General features: G+C 54.8%; 1 protein-coding gene across 1 annotated transcript in view; it reads left to right on the top strand.

Annotated features, from left to right (window-relative positions):
- The first annotated feature begins 212 nt into the window (after positions 1-212).
- Positions 213-20,355, top strand: part of LOC147086598 (uncharacterized) — a 214,576-nt gene continuing 194,433 nt past the window's right edge. Inside the window, 1 exon segment of the mRNA XM_085978281.1 lies at positions 213-548. The gene's annotated coding sequence lies outside the window, so the exon portion shown is untranslated.

Here is a 20,355-nt window from a genome sequence, read left to right on the forward strand (position 1 = left end):
CGTTCCTATAAATACATAAAGAACCTTCGGAGAACAGTTGAAACATAATCACTTAATAAATTATTTCCTGCTGTATTAAAATGTTGAAGAATTCAATAAATTCTTTCACAAGACTCAAGTATTTGTTACTGGATGTTGTAGGCTGTGGAATTCAGAGCTTGGCCAATTCCCCGGCTAATAATGAGTTGTTTCTGGACTGTTTCTGGTACAGAGGGAAACCATTTCCTCTTGGGAATCTCAGGAGATGGGCTGGGAAATAATAAAAAAAAATCTCTTTTGCAGAACGAGCTTGGCTCTGACTCCCGGCTCAGTCTCTGGAGCAGCCTGCTTATGTGACAGGAGGGGGAAAGGAGACTAAAACCGTGTCCCGAAATCCCTAGCTGGAGAGAGAGAGAGAGAGAGAGAGAGGAAGGAGCCAGGAATCGGCACAGATCCATTCTGCCGTGACCGGGAGAATCTCAGCTTCGAAACACTGCCGTCTCGCAAGCTCCTGCCTCCGAAGGTTTTCAATCGAGGCCGAGAACCGGGGTGAAAGTAAAAGAGAACAGGTCGGTGGTAAATCTTTTGCGATCTCCAGACTTTGCTTGGCGTGCGTGCTGGCTTTTTTCAGTTGTCCGTGCAAATATTCCCTGCCCGCTTCCCGATATCGTGGCGGAGGAGGGAGGAGGGAGGAGGGCGAGGCAGGGTTGGGGCGGGTGGGGGGGTGGATTTGACTAGTTCACCGTGTGGTGGAATTGCCCCCTGTGAGGCTGCCCTTCTATGTGGGGCACGAGGGGAGGGTATGGTGGCGGGGGGGGGGGAATGGCATCACACAGGGGACACGGGGATGGGGGGCTGAGCAGGAAGGGGAGAAGCGGGGAAGAAATCCCTGGCGAAAGAGCCAGCTTGCCGAGGTATTTTTTTTTGAGAGGTGGAGGGCGAAGGGCGGAGGGAGAAGGGGCAGGGCAGGTGAGGACGGGAGGCGGGGGGCGGGCACCCACGGGAGAGCGGCGTCGGAGGGCGGTCGGACGCGGGTTGGGCTCGGAGGAGGTTAGGGTGGGGAGAGGCGGACAGGCAGATTTTGTAACCGAGGATGTTGCGTTTGATGCGTCGCGATTGAGAGGTGGAGTGTTGGTTGATGGGTGTGCAGATCTCAGGGGTTCAGGTCCAAGCTGATAAGAAGTGTCCCCTCTTGATCGCGAGGGGGCTGGAATACACAGGGGAGGCAGCGATGCTTCAGTTGTACCGAGCTCTGGTCAGACCCCGCCTGGAGTAACTGGGTTCAGTTCTGGGCCCCGCCCCTCAGGAAGGAGATCTTGTCCTCGGAGGGGGAACAGCACAGATTCACCAGAATGATACCCGGGGGGCTAAAAGGGTTAAACTCCGAGGACAGGTCGCACAGACTGGGCTTGTATTCCCTCGAGTTTAGAAGATTAAGGGGTGATCTAATCGAGGTGTTGAAGATGATTAAAGGAGTTGATCGGGTAGAGAGAGAGAGAAACTACTTCCTCTGGTGGGGGGTGTCCAGAACAAGGGGGGCGTCACCTTAAAATTAGAGCCAGGCCGTTCAGGGGTGATGTCAGGAAGCACTTCTTCACACAAAGGGTGGTGGAAATCGGGAACTCTCTCCCCCAATAAGCTGTGGAGGCTGGGGGGTCAATTGGAAATGTCAAGACTGAGATTGATTAGATTTTTGTTGGGTAAGGGGATCGAGGGGTACAGAACCAAGGTGGGTAAATGGAGTTAAGATGCAGATCAGCCATGATCTCATTGAATGGCGGGACAGTCTCGAGGGGCTGAGTGGCCTCCTCCTGTTCCTGTTTACATCAGACCGGGAGGTCGGTGAGTGCGGATGTGGGTATCGGCAGCACCGGAGAAGGTACTGAGGCAAGCGATGTGCTGGAGATGGAAACAAGGAGGTCGTGGTGAGAGATGGGATGTGGGGGGAAGGCTAAAGACTCCTCTCATCCGACCCTTCGGCATTTCAGGCCTCTTAAAGGGGCAGAGGATTGCAGGGAGAGGCTCCGCCCCTTACAAGGCCAAGGGGGAGCGGCCAATTAAGGTCATGACCCGTTCCAGTTCTCCCCTCCTTTCGTCCTCTTCCCCCCATTTCTCCAGCGCCTTTCACCACCTCAGGACGTCCCAAAGCGTTTTACAGCCAATGAAGTACTTTTTCAAGAGTGGTCACTGTTGTAATGTGGGAAACGCGGCAGTCAATTTACGCACAGCACAGCTCCCACAATGAATGAACAGATCGATGTTGGTCGATGGATAAGTATTGGGCCCAGGACACCGGGGAGAACTCCCCCTGCTCTTCTTCCAATAGTGGCCGTGGGATCTTTTACGTCCACCCGAGAGGGGAGACGGGGCCTCGGTTTAACGTCTCATCTGAAAGACGGCACCTCCGACAGTGCGGCGCTCCCTCAGTACTGCCCCTCCGACAGTGCGGCGCTCCCTCAGTACTGCCCCACCAACAGTGCGGCGCTCCCTCAGTACCGCCCCTCCGACAGTGCGGCGCTCCCTCAGTACTGCCCCACCAACAGTGCGGCGCTCCCTCAGTACCGCCCCTCCGACAGTGCGGCGCTCCCTCAGTACCGCCCCTCCGACAGTGCGGCGCTCCCTCAGTACTGCCCCTCCGACAGTGCGGCGCTCCCTCAGTACTGCCCCACCAACAGTGCGGCGCTCCCTCAGTACCGCCCCTCCGACAGTGCGGCGCTCCCTCAGTACCGCCCCTCCGACAGTGCGGCGCTCCCTCAGTACTGCCCCACCGACAGTGTGGGGCACCCTCAGTACTGCCCCTCTGACAGTGCGGCGCTCCCTCAGTACTGCCCCTCCGATGGTGTGGCGCTCCCTCAGTACTGCCCCTCTCACAGTGCCGCGCTCCCTCAGTACTGGCACTGGGAGTGTCGGCCTGGATTAGGGGCTCGAGTCTCTGGCGTGGGGGCTCGAGCCCACGACTTTCTGACTCCGAGGCAAGAGAAAGAGAGAGTGCTGCCCACTGAGCCACAGCTGACACCTATGGTGTTCTATATGGGGATTGGAATGGCTCTGTGAATAAGTGCACCCCTCGGTGTAGTGCTGGACCATTCCGGGCGGCAAGCTCCCTGGGTTCCATCTCTGGCCCATGCTGATTCAGCTAATCTCACCTGGGCAGGGGTTTGAAGGGGCAGGGAGGTGGGAAGGGACAACATTACCCTCAGTGCCCCTGGACTAGGCAGGAGGAGAAAAATCAGGCAGTGTTGCCACTCTTGACTGGGCTCGAGCATCGGATGTAGCTCGACTGTGAAGCCCTACGTGGTTGAATAGCAGGGTACCAACACACACTTGAAAAATGGCCACTTGAGTGAAGTATCTCCAGGGCAAGGGTGTAGGCTTTGCAGCCATGGAACCCATTCCCTAGAAAGAACCAGAGTATTTTTTTAATTCGTTTATGGGATGTGGGCGTCGCTGGCAAGGCCAGCATTTATTGCCCATCCCTAGTTGCCCCTTGAGAAGGTGGTGGTGAGCCGCCTTCTTGAACCGCTGCAGTCCGTGTGGTGAAGGTGCTCCCACAGTGCTGTTAGGGAGGGAGTTCCAGGATTTTGACCCAGCGACGATGAAGGAACGGCCGATATATTTCCAAGTCAGGATGGTGTGTGTGACTTGGAGGGGAACTTGGAGGTGGTGGTGTTCCCAAGCGCCTGCTGCCCTTGTCCTTCTAGGTGGAAGAGGTGGCGGGTTTGGGAGGTGCTGCCGAAGAAGCCTTGGCGAGTTGCTGCAGTGCATCTTGTAGATGGTCCACACTGCAGCCACGGTGCGCCGGTGGTGGAGGGAGTGAATGTTTAAGGTGGTGGATGGGGTGCCAATCAAGCGGGCTGCTTTGTCCTGGATGGTGTCGAGCTTCTTGAGTGTTGTTGGAGCTGCACTCATCCAGGCAAGTGGAGAGTATTCCATCACACTCCTGACTTGTGCCTTGTAGATGGTGGAAAGGCTTTGGGGAGTCAGGAGGTGAGACACTCGCTGCAGAATACCCAGCCTCTGACCTGCTCTTGTTGCCACAGTATTTATGTGGCTGGTCCAGTTAAGTTTCTGGTTAATGGTGACCCCCCCCAGGATGTTGATGGTGGGGGATTCGGCGATGGTAATGCTGTTGAATGTCAAGGGGAGGTGGTTAGACTCTCGCTTGTTGGAGATAGTCAATGCCTGGCACTTGTGTGGTGCGAATGTTACCTGCCACTTATCAGCCCAAGCCTGAACGTCGTCCAGGTCTTGTTGCATGCGGGCATGGACTGCTTCATTATCTGAGGAGTTGTGAATGGCACTGAACACTGTGCAGTCATCAGCGAACATCCCCATTTCTGACCTTATGTTGGAGGGGAGGTCATTGATGAAGTAGCTGAAGATGATTGGGCCTAGGACACTGCCCTGAGGAACTCCTGCAGCGATGTCCTGGGGCTGTGATGATTGACCTCCAACCACCATAACCACAGAGTACACATAATGCAGAGCGGGAAGGGGAATGGGGCTGGGGGGTTCCAGCAATGCCTCGATTTAAAAATTCTCATTTTGCTTTCAATCCCATCAAAGGCCTCACCACCCCCCCACCCACCCCCCATCTCTGTAACCTCCTCCAGCCCTACGAACGTCCCCGATCTCTACCCTCCGCCAATTCCGGCCTCTTGCGCATCCCCCGACTTCCATCGCTCCACCATTGGCGGCCGTGCCTTCAGCCGCCTGGGCCCCGAGCTCTGGAATTCCCTCCCTAAACCTCTCCGCCTCTCTCTCTCCTCCTTTAAGACGCTCCTTAAAACCGACCTCTGTGACTAAGCTTTTGGTCACCCTGTCCTAATTTCTCCTCATGTGGCTCGGTGTCAAATTGTGTCTGATAATCGCTCCTGCGAGGCACCCTGGGACGTTTTACTACATTAAAGGCGCTATATAAATGCATGATGTTGCTGTTTTTGTTATATTAGTGCCTTTCACACCTCAGGATTCCCAAAAGGGCTTTACAGTCAATGAAATAATTGAGAAGTGTACTTACCTGTTCTTCTTCGAAATAGCGCCATGGGATATTTTACATTTGATGGGACAGTGTAGAGGGAGCTTTACTCTGTATCTAACCCGTGCTGTACCTGCCCTGGGAGTGTTTGATGGGACAGTGTAGAGGGAGCTTTACTCTGTATCTAACCCGTGCTGTACCTGCCCTGGGAGTGTTTGATGGGACAGTGTAGAGGGAGCTTTACTCTGTATCTAACCTGTGCTGTACCTGCCCTGGGAGTGTTTGATGGGGACAGTGTAGAGGGAGCTTTACTCTGTATCTAACCCGTGCTGTACCTGCCCTGGGAGTGTTTGATGGGACAGTGCAGAGTGAGCTTTACTCTGTATCTAACCCCGTGCTGTACCTGCCCTGGGAGTGTTTGATGGGACAGTGCAGAGTGAGCTTTACTCTCTATCTAACCCCGTGCTGTACCTGCCCTGGGAGTGTTTGATGGGGACAGTGTAGAGGGAGCTTTACTCTGTATCTAACCCGTGCTGTACCTGCCCTGGGAGTGTTTGATGGGACAGTGCAGAGTGAGCTTTACTCTCTATCTAACCCCGTGCTGTACCTGCCCTGGGAGTGTTTGATGGGGACAGTGTAGAGGGAGCTTTACTCTGTATCTAACCCGTGCTGTACCTGCCCTGGGAGTGTCTGATGGGACAATGTAGAGGGAGCTTTACTCTGTATCTAACCCCGTGCTGTACCTGCCCTGGGAGTGTTTGATGGGACAGTGTAGAGGGAGGTTTACTCTGTATCTAACCCGTGCTGTACCTGCCCTGGGAGTGTTTGATGGGGACAGTGTAGAGGGAGCGTTACTCTGTATCTAACTCCGTGCTGTACCTGCCCTGGGAGTGTTTGATGGGACAGTGTAGAGGGAGCTTTACTCTGTATCTAACCCGTGCTGTACCTGCCCTGGGAGTGTCTGATGGGACAATGTAGAGGGAGCTTTACTCTGTATCTAACCCCGTGCTGTACCTGCCCTGGGAGTGTTTGATGGGACAGTGTAGAGGGAGGTTTACTCTGTATCTAACCCGTGCTGTACCTGCCCTGGGAGTGTCTGATGGGACAATGTAGAGGGAGCTTTACTCTGTATCTAACCCCGTGCTGTACCTGCCCTGGGAGTGTTTGATGGGACAGTGTAGAGGGAGCTTTACTCTGTATCTAACCCGTGCTGTACCTGCCCTGGGAGTGTTTGATGTGGCAGTGTAGAGGGAGCTTTACTCTGTATCTAACCCGTGCTGTACCTGCCCTGGGAGTGTTTGATGGGGCAGTGTAGAGGGAGCTTTACTCTGTATCTAACCCGTGCTGTACCTGCCCTGGGAGTATTTGATGGGACAGTGTAGAGGGAGCTTTACTCTGTATCTAACCCGTGCTGTACCTGCCCTGGGAGTGTTTGATGGGACAGTGTAGAGGGAGCTTTACTCTGTATCTAACCCGTGCTGTACCTGCCCTGGGAGTGTTTGATGGGACAGTGTAGAGGGAGCTTTACTCTGTATCTAACCCGTGCTGTACCTGCCCTGGGAGTGTTTGATGGGACAATGTAGAGGGAGCTTTACTCTGTATCTAACCCGTGCTGTACCTGCCCTGGGAGTGTTTGATGGGGACAGTGTAGAGGGAGCGTTACTCTGTATCTAACTCCGTGCTGTACCTGCCCTGGGAGTGTTTGATGGGACAGTGTAGAGGGAGCTTTACTCTGTAGCTAACCCGTGCTGTACCTGCCCTGGGAGTGTCTGATGGGACAATGTAGAGGGAGCTTTACTCTGTATCTAACCCCGTGCTGTACCTGCCCTGGGAGTGTTTGATGGGACAGTGTAGAGGGAGGTTTACTCTGTATCTAACCCGTGCTGTACCTGCCCTGGGAGTGTTTGATGGGACAGTGTAGAGGGAGCTTTACTCTGTATCTAACCCATGCTGTACCTGCCCTGGGAGTGTTTGATGGGACAGTGTAGAGGGAGCTTTACTCTGTATCTAACCCGTGCTGTACCTGCCCTGGGAGTGTTTGATGGGACAGTGTAGAGGGAGCTTTACTCTGTATCTAACCCGTGCTGTACCTGCCCTGGGATTGTTTGATGGGACAGTGTAGAGGGAGCTTTACTCTGTATCTAACCTGTGCTGTACCTGCCCTGGGAGTGTTTGATGGGGACAGTGTAGAGGGAGCGTTACTCTGTATCTAACTCCGTGCTGTACCTGCCCTGGGAGTGTTTGATGGGACAGTGTAGAGGGAGCTTTACTCTGTATCTAACCCGTGCTGTACCTGCCCTGGGAGTGTCTGATGGGACAATGTAGAGGGAGCTTTACTCTGTATCTAACCCCGTGCTGTACCTGCCCTGGGAGTGTTTGATGGGACAGTGTAGAGGGAGGTTTACTCTGTATCTAACCCGTGCTGTACCTGCCCTGGGAGTGTTTGATGGGGACAGTGTAGAGGGAGCGTTACTCTGTATCTAACTCCGTGCTGTACCTGCCCTGGGAGTGTTTGATGGGACAGTGTAGAGGGAGCTTTACTCTGTATCTAACCCGTGCTGTACCTGCCCTGGGAGTGTCTGATGGGACAATGTAGAGGGAGCTTTACTCTGTATCTAACCCCGTGCTGTACCTGCCCTGGGAGTGTTTGATGGGACAGTGTAGAGGGAGGTTTACTCTGTATCTAACCCGTGCTGTACCTGCCCTGGGAGTGTCTGATGGGACAATGTAGAGGGAGCTTTACTCTGTATCTAATCCCGTGCTGTACCTGCCCTGGGAGTGTTTGATGGGACAGTGTAGAGGGAGCTTTACTCTGTATCTAACCCGTGCTGTACCTGCCCTGGGAGTGTTTGATGTGGCAGTGTAGAGGGAGCTTTACTCTGTATCTAACCCGTGCTGTACCTGCCCTGGGAGTGTTTGATGGGGCAGTGTAGAGGGAGCTTTACTCTGTATCTAACCCGTGCTGTACCTGCCCTGGGAGTATTAGATGGGACAGTGTAGAGGGAGCTTTACTCTGTATCTAACCCGTGCTGTACCTGCCCTGGGAGTGTTTGATGGGACAGTGTAGAGGGAGCTTTACTCTGTATCTAACCCGTGCTGTACCTGCCCTGGGAGTGTTTGATGGGACAGTGTAGAGGGAGCTTTACTCTGTATCTAACCCGTGCTGTATCTGCCCTGGGAGTGTTTGATGGGACAATGTAGAGGGAGCTTTACTCTGTATCTAACCCGTGCTGTACCTGCCCTGGGAGTGTTTGATGGGGACAGTGTAGAGGGAGCGTTACTCTGTATCTAACTCCGTGCTGTACCTGCCCTGGGAGTGTTTGATGGGACAGTGTAGAGGGAGCTTTACTCTGTATCTAACCCGTGCTGTACCTGCCCTGGGAGTGTCTGATGGGACAATGTAGAGGGAGCTTTACTCTGTATCTAACCCCGTGCTGTACCTGCCCTGGGAGTGTTTGATGGGACAGTGTAGAGGGAGGTTTACTCTGTATCTAACCCGTGCTGTACCTGCCCTGGGAGTGTCTGATGGGACAATGTAGAGGGAGCTTTACTCTGTATCTAACCCCGTGCTGTACCTGCCCTGGGAGTGTTTGATGGGACAGTGTAGAGGGAGCTTTACTCTGTATCTAACCCGTGCTGTACCTGCCCTGGGAGTGTTTGATGGGACAGTGTAGAGGGAGCTTTACTCTGTATCTAACCCGTGCTGAACCTGCCCTGGGACTGTTTGATGGGACAGTGTAGAGGGAGTTTTACTCTGTATCTAACCCGTGCTGTACCTGCCCTGGGAGTGTTTGATGGGACAGTGTAGAGGGAGCTTTTCTCTGTATCTAACCCGTGCTGTACCTGCCCTGGGAGTGTTTGCCGGGACAGTGTAGAGGGAGCTTTACTCTGTATCTAACCCATGCTGTACCTGCCCTGGGAGTGTTTGATGGGACAGTGTAGAGGGAGCTTTACTCTGTATCTAACCCGTGCTGTACCTGCCCTGCGAGTGTTTGATGGGACGGTGTAGAGGAAGCTTTACACTGTATCTAACCCGTGCTGTACCTGCCCTGGGAGTGTTTGATGGGACAGTGTAGAGGGAGCTTTACTCTGGATCTAACCCATGCTGTACCTGCCCTGGGAGTGTTTGATGGGACAGGGTAGAGGGAGCTTTACTCTGTATCTAACCCATGCTGTACCTGCCCTGGGAGTGTTTGATGGGACAGTATAGAGGGAGATTTACTCTGTATCTAACCCGTGCTGTACCTGCCCTGGGAGTGTTTGATGGGACAGTGTAGAGGGAGATTAACTCTGTATCTAACCCGTGCTGTACCTGCCCTGGGAGTGCTTGATGGGGACAGTGTAGAGGGAGCTTTACTCTGTATCTAACCCGTGCTGTACCTGCCCTGGGAGTGTTTGATGAGACAGTGTAGAGGGAGCTTTACTCTGTATCTAACCCGTGATGTACCTGCCCTGGGAGTGTTTGATGGGACAGTGTCGAGGGAGCTTTACTCTGTATCTAACCCGTGCTGTACCTGCCCCGGGAGTGTTTGATGGGACAGTGTAGAGGGAGCTTTACTCTGTATCTAACCCGTGCTGTAGCTGCCCTGGGAGTGTTTGATGGGACAGTGTAGAGGGAGCTTTACTCTGTATCTAACCCGTGCTGTACCTGCCCTGGGAGTGTTTGATGGGACAGTGTAGAGGGAGCTTTACTCTGTATCTAACCCGTGCTGTACCTGCCCTGGGAGTGTTTGATGGGACAGTGTGGAGGGAGCTTTACTCTGTATCTAATCCGTGCTGTACCTGCCCTGGGACTGTTTGATGGGACAGTGTAGAGGGAGTTTTACTCTGTATCTAACCCGTGCTGTACCTGCCCTGGGAGTGTTTGATGGGACAGTGTAGAGGGAGCTTTTCTCTGTATCTAACCTGTGCTGTACCTGCCCTGGGAGTGTTTGATGGGACAGTGTAGAGGGAGCTTTACTCTGTATCTAACCCGTGCTGTACCTGCCCTGGGAGTGTTTGACGGGACAGTGTAGAGGGAGCTTTACTCTGTATCTAACCCGTGCTGTACCTGCCCCGGGAGTGTTTGATGGGACAGTGTAGAGGGAGCTTTACTCTGTATCTAACCCGTGCTGTACCTGCCCTGGGAGTGTTTGACGGGACAGTGTAGTGGGAGCTTTACTCTGTATCTAACCCGTGCTGTACCTGCCCTGGGAGTGTTTGATGGGACAGTGTAGAGGGAGCTTTACTCTGTATCTAACCCGTGCTGTACCTGCCCTGGGAGTGTTTGATGGGACAGTGTAGAGGGAGCTTTACTCTGTATCTAACCCGTGCTGTACCTGCCCTGGGAGTGTTTGATGGGACAGTGTCGAGGGAGCTTTACTCTGTATCTAACCCGTGCTGTACCTGCCCTGGGAGTGTTTGATGGGACAGTGTAGAGGGAGCTTTACTCTGTATCTAACCCGTGCTGTACCTGCCCCGGGAGTGTTTGATGGGACAGTGTAGAGGGAGCTTTACTCTGTATCTAACCCGTGCTGTACCTGCCCTGGGAGTGTTTGATGGGACAGTGTAGAGGGAGCTTTACTCTGTATCTAACCCCGTGCTGTACCTGCCCTGGGAGTGTTTGATGGGACAGTGTAGAGGGAGCTTTACTCTATATCTAACCCGTGCTGTACCTGCCCTGGGAGTGTTTGATGGGGACAGTGTAGAGGGAGCTTTACTCTGTATCTAACCCGTGCTGTACCTGCCCTGGGAGTGTTTGATGGGACAGTGTAGAGGGAGCTTTACTCTGTATCTAACCCGTGCTGTACCTGCCCTGGGAGTGTTTGATGGGACAGTGTAGAGGGAGCTTTACTCTGTATCTAACCCGTGCTGTACCTGCCCTGGGAGTGTTTGATGGGACAGTGTAGAGGGAGCTTTACTCTGTATCTAACCCGTGCTGTACCTGCCCTGGGAGTGTTTGATGGGACAGTGTAGAGTGAGCTTTACTCTGTATCTAACACCGTGCTGTACCTGCCCTGGGAGTGTTTGATGGGACAGTGTAGAGGGAGCTTTACTCTATATCGAACCCGTGCTGTACCTGCCCTGGGAGTGTTTGATGGGGACAGTGTAGAGGGAGCTTTACTCTGTATCTAACCCGTGCTGTACCTGCCCTGGGAGTGTTTGATGGGACAGTGTAGAGGGAGCTTTACTCTGTATCTAACCCGTGCTGTAGCTGCCCTGGGAGTGTTTGATGGGACAGTGTAGAGGGAGCTTTACTCTGTATCTAACCCGTGCTGTACCTGCCCTGGGAGTGTTTGATGGGACAGTGTACAGGGAGCTTTACTCTGTATCTAACCCGTGCTGTACCTGCCCCGGGAGTGTTTGATGGGACAGTGTAGAGGGAGCTTTACTTTGTATCTAACCCGTGCTATACCTGGCCTGGGAGTGTTTGATGGGACAGTGTAGAGGGAGCATCGTAAATGTATTTCATGGGCAGCACAGTAGAGAAACAGGGTGAGTGAGACCGTGAGCTATGGGTGTGAAGAGTAGGCCCTGCTCTCCCTGGTATAGGCTGGTTGTTAGTCCCGTGTCGGCGCTGGGCAGGATGAGTGAGTAAGAGGCAATCGTTCGTCGTCCTGCTCCGGATTTCCTCAGGATGTCAGGCCATTAGCTGATCTTCATAATATTGTCCATAATGAACCAGCCCACAGCGAGGAAGCAGCCCGCAGGCCTAACTAATCTCATTTGAAGGCGTTAGAGCGACAGTTAACGGATCCCCAGCTGTGGTTCAGTCGGTAGCACTCTCTCTCTCTCTCTCGCCTCTGAGTCAGAAGGTCATGGGTTCGAGTCCCACTCCAGAGACTTGTGCCCATAATCCATGCCGACAATCCCAGTGCCAGTACTGAGGGAGCGCAGCACTGTCGGAGGGGCGGTACTGAGGGAGCGCTGCACTGTCGGAGGGGCGGCACTGAGGGAGCGCCGCACTGTCGGAGGGGCAGTACTTTGGGAACGCAGCTCTGTCGGTGGGGCAGTACTGAGGGAGCGCCGCACTGTCTGAGGGGCAGTACTGAGGGAGCGCCGCACTGTCGGAGGGGCAGTACTGAGGGAGCGCCGCACTGTCGGAGGAGCAGCACTGAGGGAGCGCCGCACTGTCGGAGGGGCAGTACTGAGGGAGCGCCGCACTGTCTGAGGGGCAGTACTGAGGGAGCGCCGCACTGTCGGAGGAGCAGCACTGAGGGAGCGCCGCACTGTCAGAGGGGCAGTACTGAGGGAGCGCCGCACTGTCGGAGCGGCAGTACTGAGGGAGCGCCGCACTGTCGGAGGAGCAGCACTGAGGGAGTGCCGCACTGTCGGAGGGGCAGTACTGAGGGAGCGCCGCACTGTCGGAGGGGCAGTACTGAGGGAGCGCCGCACTGTCGGAGGTGCAGCCTTTCGGATGAGACGTTAAACCGAGGCCCCGTCTGCTCTCTCAGGTGGATGTGAAAGATCCCACAGCCACTATTGGAAGAAGAGCAGGGGGAGTTCTCCCCGGTGTCCTGGGGCCAATATTTATCCCTCAACCAACATCACTAAAAACAGATGATCCGGTCATTATCACATTGCTGTTTGTGGGAGCTTGCTGTGCGCAAATTGGCTGCCGCATTTCCCACATTACAACAGTGACCACACTTCAAAAAGTACTTCATTGGCTGTAAAGCGCTTTGGGACGTCCTGAGGTGGTGGGAGGCGCTGGAGAAATGGGAGTCTTTATTTCAATATAAACTGCTTCGACTATTTTGCCAGTGAGGTAAATTATTCTGTTATAATTGAGGGATAAATATTGGCCCAGGACACCGGGGAGAACTCCCCCTGCTCTTCTTCCAATAGTGGCCGTGGGATCTTTTACATCCACCTGAGAGGGCAGACGGGGCCTCGGTTTAACGTCTCATCCCAAAGGCTGCCCCTCCGACAGTGCGGCGCTCCCTCAGTACTGCCCCTCCGACAGTGCGGCGCTCCCTCAGTACTGCCCTTCCAACACTGCGGCGCTCCCTCAGTACTGCCCCTCCGACAGTGCGGCACTCCCTCAGTACTGCCCCTCCGACAGTGCGGCGCTCCCTCAGTACTGACCCTCCGACAGTGCGGCGCTCCCTCAGTACTGCCCCTCCGGCAGTGCGGCGCTCCCTCAGTATTGCCCTTCCAACAGTGCGGCGCTCCCTCAGTACTGACCCTCCGACAGTGCGGCGCTCCCTCAGTACTGACCCTCCGACAGTGCGGCGCTCCCTCAGTACTGACCCTCCGACAGTGCGGCGCTCCCTCAGTACTGCCCCTCCGACAGTGCGGCGCTCCCTCAGTACTGACCCTCTGACAGTGCGGCGCTCCCTCAGCACTGCCCCTCCGACAGTGTGGCGCTCCCTCAGTACTGCCCCTCTGACAGTGCGGCGCTCCCTCAGCACTGCCCCTCTGACAGTGTGGCGCTCCCTCAGTACTGCCTCTCCGACGGTGCGGCGCTCCCTCAGTACTGCCCCTCCGACAGTGCGGCGCTCACTCAGTACTGCCCCTCCGACAGTGTGGCGCTCCCTCAGTACTGCCCCTCCGACAATTCGGCGCTCCCTCAGTACTGCCCCTCCGACAGTGCGGCGCTCCCTCAGTACTGCCCCTCCGACAGTGCGGCGCTCCCTCAGTACTGCCCCTCCGACAGTGCGGCGCTCCCTCAGTACTGCCCCTCCGACAGTGCGGCGCTCCCTCAGTACTGCCCCTCCGACAGTGCGGCGCTCACTCAGTCTTCTCCTTCTTAGGAAGTCCCTCGGAACCGAGGATGACTTGCTTCCACATTAAAAATGAGTTCTCAGGTGACTGATGAGCCCAATGCGGGACCTACAGTCTCTGTCACAGGTGGGGCAGACGGTGGTTGAAGGGGCAGGTGGGTGGGGTGTTTGGGTTGACGTGCGCTCCTTCGGCTGCCTGCACTTGTCTTCTGGAGAAGAGACTCGAGGTGTTCGGCACCTTCCCGGATGCTTCTCCTCCACTTTGTGTGGTCTTGGGCCAGGGATTCCCAGGTGTCGGTGGGGATGTTGCATTTTTTCAAGGAGCCTTTGAGGGTGTCCTTGAAGCGTTTCCTCTGCCCACCTGGGGCTCTCTTGCCGTGCCGGAGCTCCGCGTAGAGCGCTTGTTTTGGGAGTCTCGTATCGGGCATGCGGACAATGTGACCTGTCCATCGGAGCTGATTGAGCGTGGTCAATGCTTCGATGCTGGGGATGTTGGCTGGAGCGAGAACACTGATTGGATGATTTGGATGAGAATGTAAAAGGTATGATCAGTAAGTTCGCAGATGACACGACAATTGGTGGGGTGGTAAATTGCGAGGAGGAAAGCCTCAGGCTACAGGACGATATAAACGGGTTGGTCAGATGGGCAGAAAAGTGGCAAATGGAATTTAACCCTGAAAAGTGCGAGGTGATGCATTTTGGACGGACAAATAAGGCAAGGGAATACACAATGAGTGGTAGGACCCTAGGAAGCACAGAGGGTCAGAGGGACCTTGGTGTACATGTACATAGATCCCTGAAGGCAGCGGAACAGGTAGATAAGGTGGTTAAAAAGGCATATGGGATACTTGCCTTCATTAGCCGAGGCATAGAATATAAGAGCAGGGAGGTTATGATGGAGCTGTACAAAACGCTGGTAAGGCCACAGCTGGAGTACTGTGTGCAGTTCTGGTCGCCTCACTATAGGAAGGATGTGATTGCTTTGGAGAGGGTGCAGAGAAGATTCACCAGGATGTTACCTGGGATGGAGCGCCTCAGCTATGAAGAAAGACTAAACAGGCTGGGGTTGTTTTCCTTGGAGCAAAGAAGGCTGAGGGGGGACCTGATTGAGGTGTACAAAATGATGAGGGGCATAGATAGGGAGGAACTTTTCCCCTTAGTAGGGGGGTCAATAACAAGGGGGCATAGATTCAAGGTAAGGGGCAGGAGGTATAGAGGGGATTTGAGGAGGATCTTTTTCACCCAGAGGGTGGTTGGAATCTGGAACTCACTGCCTGAAAGGGTGGTAGAGGCAGGAACCCTCACAACATTCAAGAAGCATTTGGATGAGCACTTGAAATGCCATTGCATACAAGGCTACGGACCAAGTGCTGGAAAATGGGATTAGATTGGACAGGGCTTGATGGACGGCGCAGACACGATGGGCCGAAGGGCCTCTTTCTGTGCTGTATAACTCTATGACTGACGTTGGTGCGTCTATCCTGCCAATGGATTTGCAGGACCTTGCAGAGGCAGCGTTGGTGGCACCTCTCCAGTGCTTTGAGGTGCCTGCTGTACTGCCTCTCCGACACTCCCTCAGCAATGCACCGGGAGTGTCGGCCTAGATTTTGTGCTCAAGTCTCTGGAGTGGGACTCGAACCCACAACCTTCTGACTCAGAGGCGAGAGAGAGAGCGTGCAACCCATTGAGCCACGGCTGACAGCTTAATTACTGGCAGGCATTTCAACATGATTAGGTGTTGTGTAATGGCAAAGATTATTCGTGTTATATCATCGTAAAATATCGTATTTACAGCACAGAAACAGGCCATTCGGCCCAACCAGTCTGTGCCGGTGTTTATGCTCCACTCGAGCCCCCTCCCACCCCCTCTTCATCTCACCCCATCAACGTAACCTTCGATTCCTTTCTCCCTCCTGTGTTTATCCAGCTTCTCCTTAAATGCATCCACGCTCTTCACCTCAACCACTCCCTGTGGGAGCGAGTTCCACATTCTCACCACTCTCTGGGTAAAGAAGTTTCTCCTGAATTCCCCATTGGATTTATTAGTGACTCTCTTATATTGACGGCCCCTAGTTCTGGTCTCCCCCACACGTGGAAACATCTCTACGTCGACCCTATCGAACCCTTTCATAATTTTAAGGACCTCTATTAGGTCACCCCTCGGCCTTCTCTAGCCAATAGGAGAAACCAGCGAGTGAGGAATTGGAGTCTAAATAGTGCCAGACTTTGTGGACTGATTTGCCCACAGATCCTGGGGAGGGGCCCACAGGCCATATCTGGGACACTGTCGTTCCCAGTCTTGCTCAGGTCAATTGAGAATTTGAAAACTGAGATTTGTTAGATCCGTCGTCCAGTGGATAAATAATTACACGGATGCTGTACATAAACAAATAACGGTGGCATAGTGGTTAGCACTGTTGCCTCACAGCGCCAGGGACCCGGGTTCGAATCCGGCCTCGGGTGACTGTCTGTGTGGAGTTTGCACATTCTCCCCGTGTTTGCGTGGGTTTTCTCCGGGTGCTCCGGTTTCCTCCCACAGTCCAAAGATGTGCGGGTTAGGTTGATTGGCTATGATAAAAATTGACCCTTAGTGTTAGGGGGATTAAATACGTGGGGTTACGGGGATAGGGTGGGATATGTGTTGGTGTAGGGGTTACGGGGATCGGGTGGGATATGTGTCGGTGCAGGCTCGATGGGCCGAAATGGCCTCTATCTGCACTGTGGGGTTTGTGTGATTCTGTGATTCTGTGAACAGGTCTTTACTGGAGGAGGGCAATCTCTAGACTGGGGTACAGAGGCATGCGCACAGCTTTATATACCGGTGTGGTTACTGCCGGTACTACAGTATACAGGAGCTGTAAAAAGTAGTTCTAACTTAAAGCACATACACTACAAGATTGATAGATTGTTGTTGGGTAAGGGTATTACGGGTTATGGAAGCAAGGCGGGTCGATGGAGTTAAGATACAGATCGGCCGTGATCTGATAGAATGGAGGAACAGGGATCGAGGGGTGAGTGGCCTCCTCCTGTTCCTAGACTCGCTCGGCCTTGGACTTAAAATCCCACCACGGCAGCTGGGGAATTTAAATCCAGTTAATTAAATCTGGAATGAAAAGCTAGTATCAGTAATGGTGACCATGAAACTATCGGATGGTCGTAAAAACCCATCTGGTTTACTAATGTCGCTTCAGGGAAGGAAATCTACCGCCCTTACCCGGTCTGGCCTATATGTGACTCCAGAACCACAGCCACACTATAGGAAGGATGTGATTACATTGGAGAGGGTGCAGAGGAGATTCACCAGGATGTTACCTGGGCTGGAGCGCTTCAGCTATGAAGAGAGGCTGGACAGGCTGGGGTTGTTTTCCTTAGAGCAGAGAAGGCTGAGGGGGGACCTGATTGAGGTGTACAAAATTATGAGGGGCGTAGATAGAAAGGAACTTTTCCCCTTAGTAGAGGGGACAATAACCAGGGGGCATAGTTTCAAGGTAAGGGGCAGGAGGTTTAGAGGGGATTTGAGGAAAAACTTTTTCACCCAGTGTAATGATCAATAACATGTCATTCTAGAGTGGTACACTAGATGGAGCTGTAGAGCTGTATAGAGCTGTATATTTAGTTGTATGTGTTTAAGACTACACTACCCACAATGCACTAGGCTACCCACAAGGCAGTAGTCAAGATGGAAGCCTGCACACAGAAGTACACATGCTGAATCTCTACAGATGCTGTACCTAGAGAACGTGTACTGAATAAATGACTAGCTAGAAGCTAACTGTTCATAATAAGAATGTCTAGTTATTGATGAACATAACACCCAGAGGGTGGTTGGAATCTGGAACTCACTGCCTGAAAGGGTGGTAGAGGCAGGAACCCTCACAACATTCAAGAAGCATTTAGATGAGCACTTGAAACGCCACAGCATACAAGGCTACGGACCAAGTGCTGGACAATGGAATTAGAATAGACGGGGCTTGATGGCCGGCGCGGACACGATGGGCCGAAGGGCCTCTTTCTGTACTGTATGACTCTATGGGGGAGAAATTGGGTGAGTAGCGCCACCTGTTAGCGCCTAAAGAGGCAGTCAGTGGCTGTAGCGCCACTGGCTGCGTCTCCCGCGATATTCAATAGGGACGCTAATGGTGCTGCGCCACCACCGATGACGTCATCGGTGTGCGCAGTGCCCCATTCGTGCCCCGTTCGCGATATTTGGTAGCGAACGCCGCAGTTGCGCCGTTCGCTACCCGCGCCCAGTTCACGGGGCCTTACTGTGCCGGCAGTGGCGCAAGTTAAGGTGGAGGTGCGCCAGCACCTCCGTCCCCGGCCTCCGAACCCGCCCCCCCCGCGGCATTGCCGGCTGTTTCCCTGAGAGCCCGGCACTTCTCCTTGGTGCTGGGCTCATTTGCCGGCACTCGCGATCGGGGATCGCGCTGTTGCAGGCCCCTCCCCCTTAACAGTGGGTGGAAGGCCTGCAGTACCGCAGCGTGCCGTGCCGCAGCATGTGGCGCTGCGGCACGTTGCGCTGCGATATTCAGTTTCAGCGCCCGAAGAGGGACGCGGAGCGCCTCAAGCCTCGCTCCGTGTCCCTCGAGGGGCAATGCAACTGAATATCTGACGATCGCTAAAGCCTCGATCGCTGCGCTAAATCCTGCGCTCAGGCGACTTTTGCGCCACTTTGGCGCCCCAACCCAATTTCTAGGCCTATGACTCTATATGACTCTTAATAGAGCTCTGATATGGCCGAGCCAGAGCAGTTAAGGATTCAAGATTCAAGATATTTTATTTGCCATATGCAACTAGTACAATGGAATGCTTAGTCGCCACTCACTCCCACAATAAGCTGTGGGAGCTCACAGAGACACGTCAGCTATTCTCCAGCACCATGTTCTGAAAAAGTCAATTTAATGGCATCTAATGGCAGTGGGAACGCGATGTCCTTCAGCTGCTCCGTCCACCCCGTCACCGCGGCCTCCTCCTCACTGTTGCCGGCTCCACGATGTGGTGGCCTGCTTCTCCCGCTCACGCGCCGGCCTCTGGCCGCCACGCCCGGCTGCCCCCTCCTCCCAGTCGGACTGCGAGCGTCCCACCGAGGAGCTGCCGGCCGACGTGCTGTAGTGGGTCGTCGTCGCTGCTGCTGCTGCGCTGCCTCTGCCCGAACTCGCCGAACACATCGTTGGAGATGTAAAAGCTCCGGTAGCGGGAGCGGGCCGCCCAGAGCAGGGAGAGCGCTTACCTCCGGGACGCCTCGGTCGCCATCTTGATTATTAGGGATGGCAATTAGGGATGGGCAATAAATGCTGGCCTTGCCAGCGACGCCCACATCCCGTGAATGCATGAAATACAATCTCCCGTGGCAGGTGGTAGACCGTGTGGAAAAGTGCCAGGATGAGGGACCTCCTGGTGATGTGTCTCCCGAACCCCTGAAGGTTACGGTGCCACGCTCTCGGAAGTCTGACTCCCGTCGCAACCCGACGTGACCCAACCCCACTGACCGCTCGCATTCCGGGGGGATGACTAACCCCGTGGAACCGACAGCAGAAGGTTTCGTGTCTCCCACCCACGAGAGACCGACCGTGGTTGGACGCCAGCAATCTCACATTGCATGTCTGTGTGCGCGAACTCTGACCGCTCGCATTCCACAGCCGAATATTCCCCAAGGTCCTCGCAGGATGGGAGCCAGTCGCGTTCCGCGGAACGCCTTCCCATATTTATCTCCGAGCTGCTCGTTACCCACCTGCTGTCCAGCAACCCAGCACGCAGGAGGCGAACCCAGAAGGGGTTCGTCGGATTAAAAGTGACAGCGTCCGTAAATATTCAGCCCAGGACACCGGGGAGAGGGGGATGCGAGGGAGGTGGGGGGACTCCCTCTCATCCAGCTGAGAGGGCAGACGGGGCCTCGGTTTAACGTCTCATCCGAAAGACGGCACCTCCGACGGTGCGGCGCTCTCTCAGTACCGCCCCTCCAACAGTGCGGCGCTCCCTCAGTACTGCCCCTCCGACAGTGCGGCGCTCCCTCAGTACTGCCCCTCCGACAGTGCAGCACTCCCTCAGTACTGCCACTCCGACAGTGCGGCGCTCCCTCAGTACTGCCCCTCCGACAGTGCGGCGCTCCCTCAGTACCAGCCCTCCGACAGTGCAGCACTCCCTCAGTACTGCCCCTCCGACAGTGCGGCGCTCCCTTAGTAATGCCTCTCCGACAGTGCGGCGCTCCCTCAGTACTGCCCCTCCGACAGTGCGGCGCTCCCTCAGTACCACCCCTCCGACAGTGCGGCGCTCCCTCAGTACTGCCCCTCCGACAGTGCGGCGTCCCCTCAGTACTGCCCCTCCAACAGTGCGGCGCTCCCTCAGTACTGCCCCTCCGACAGTGCGGCGCTCCCTCAGTACTGCACCTCCGACAGTGCAGCACTCCCTCAGTACTGCCACTTCGACAGTGCGGCGCTCCCTCAGTACTGCCCCTCCGACAGTGCGGCGCTCCCTCAGTACCACCCCTCCGACAGTGTAGCACTCCCTCAGTACTGCCCCTCCGACAGTGCGGCGCTCCCTTAGTACTGCCCCTCCGACAGTGCGGCGCTCCCTCAGTACCACCCCTCCGACAGTGCAGCACTCCCTCAGTACTGCCCCTCCAACAGTGCGGCACTCCCTCAGTACTGCCCCTCCGACAGTGCGGCGCTCCCTCAGTACCGCCCCTCCGACACT

The sequence above is a fragment of the Somniosus microcephalus genome, unplaced genomic scaffold (assembly GCF_052327205.1).
Source record: "Somniosus microcephalus isolate GS21.2 unplaced genomic scaffold, FLI_Smic_1.0 unresolved_chr7, whole genome shotgun sequence".
Taxonomy (NCBI): domain Eukaryota; kingdom Metazoa; phylum Chordata; class Chondrichthyes; order Squaliformes; family Somniosidae; genus Somniosus; species Somniosus microcephalus.